Below are 2,266 nucleotides of genomic sequence, written 5' to 3'. Positions count from 1 at the left end.
CGTTGAACCCTCGACCGGCCGGTGCGCTTGTTCCGGCGGGTCGCAGGGAGGGGGGAAAGCCGTAGGAGTCAACTGGTACTGGGTCGACGGTTGCCGCAGGAGGACGCCGCGGACGCACACGCGAAAGTGCGTCGCCCCGCGGGCGGGGAGCGCATCGACGTCGAGTGGTGCCTCCTGAAGCCAAGCGGAGTCGTCAGCGACAAACACGAGCGCGACGAGACGGATCTCGCGGCCCTCAGCCAAACCTCCTCCTGGAACCATGATGACGGGGATCAGAAAAATTGCAACTTCTCCAATAAGTCGCTAAGACACCTGCCCTACGGTGGGCGCCAACTGTCGTGGATCTAAGACTGACAGTAGAATGGGGGGAAGGTATGAGGAGGCAAGATTCTAGCTATGGAGTAGTTGTACGCACGAGTTTTACGAGTTCAGGCCCTTCTCGGAGGAAGTAACAGCCCTACGTCTCGGTGCCCTGAGGCGGTCGACTGGATTATACGTGTGTGTGTGTGTGTTTACAAAAGTGCGAACCCTTGTCCCAGAGGAGGGAGGTGGCTTATATAGAGTGCGTCAGGACCCCAGCTCCCCTCCGTTACACAGAGTTCAATGCTCATAAAGGAAAGGCGTTACAGGTAACGTCTACAGTAAATGTCATAAATGCTCATAATGCTATGGTTTAAGTCTTAACCGTTGCAGAGTGGAGAGTTCTTCATCTTTTGGTGGTCGAGTGTCTTCAAGGTGGTCAAGTGTCTTCAAGGAAGTCAAGTGAGCACATCTTCATGGTCGAGTGGATGATATTTTCTCTTCGACTGCTTCTAATTCTTTGTAAAGATGTCCTCGGGGAGGGTATGCTGGACAGGTCCATGACCCTACCCTAGGTACATAGCTTCATCAGCTACCAGCAGCACAGACAAAGGGGGCACAACGGCTAGACAGAGGGGGTTCTAGGAGGGGTCGGGGGGAGCAGAGGGAGTTGGCACATGGAGCGGTCGGAGCCCGTCGGAGGTGGCGAGGCGGAGGAGTCTGGAGTGGCGGCGGAGGAAGCTGCCGATGGCATTGTCTTCGATGGCCGCCGCCGGAGCTTGGTCCACTCCCTTTCCCACGGCGGCGGCGGCGGGAGAGCGGTGCCCGGTACCCAGCTCGCGCAAATTTCCTCTGCTGGGAGAGCCCGCGAAGCTGTCCCGCGCAATTTCCCCTGCTCCCCCAAACAGAGCTCGCGAAGCTGTCTTTCTGTCAGTCTATCTGCGTGTATGTGTCGTTTGGCTGTGAAACGGAGCTAGCCGTTCGATTGATTTGGACGATGGATACAGGGGGCGAGGCACGCCGTAACTTGGCTCTGGCGAGGCACTGGATCTCGGTCCGTAGATACACTCCCGTGAGAGTTAGAGTCGTACATTTACTCGCGGACGGCTCAGCTGATATTTCCAGGGGCATTGGAGAGCTTTTAATTTGGGAACTGAGGTGTCACCCAGCCTTCACCCCTCTTCCCTTGGTCCAGCCCAACTGAGGTGTCGTGTCATCATGCGTGAATCTTCTTATATGAGAAAACAAAAAAAGCCAGTGCGAATGAATTGATCACGCTCTGCTTGTCCTATTACGTGCCGGGTAGCAAAGCCGTGGCTGGAACTTTGGACTTGTCACATTTTCTTAGCTTAGCTAGGCGGGTGCACGGCATTGTCAGTTTGTCACAGCTGGTCGATCGGCTTCTGCTCCCACCGTCCATTTCTCCGACCAGCGGTCCCTCGTTGTCCTTTTACTGTAGCTGCGGGTACCGGCCTATCCCATGAGAGCTCTCGATCGATGTGGATTCTATCGAGTGACCTGTCTCTGCATTTGCACCACGGGATAGTGTCAAGGCACTCCTATTCATGCATGCTTATGGTCATGTCCTTTTCTAGGAGATTGTTCTAGCTTCTTTTTTTTTAGAACAAGGAGATTGCTCTGGCTGGACTTGTGCAGGGTAGGCATGTGTGGACAGCATTCACTTGACCTGGACTAGGCCCATGCATGGGCCCAGTGGAAATCGATCTCTGCACGCCAAAATCAACAAATTCGAGCCTTCACCACTAGAGACTAGGCTCACTTTGTTGCCCATTAGTAGGAAATAATCGTATTAGACCCCTCTTTTAGCACAAACATTAACATAGTATAGATAACTTTGTTCACGTTGATTTATATAAAAAAACAAAAAAATACGAATTCAAAATGTTCACGGATTTTGAACAAAAGTTATGAAATTTTCAAAAAAGTTCAACAGATTTGAAAAAAG

This window comes from Triticum urartu, chromosome 5 (genome assembly GCF_003073215.2).
Source record: "Triticum urartu cultivar G1812 chromosome 5, Tu2.1, whole genome shotgun sequence".
Lineage (NCBI taxonomy): Eukaryota > Viridiplantae > Streptophyta > Magnoliopsida > Poales > Poaceae > Triticum > Triticum urartu.
The sequence above is the reverse complement of the archived record's forward strand: the minus strand, read 5'-3'. Positions refer to the sequence as shown.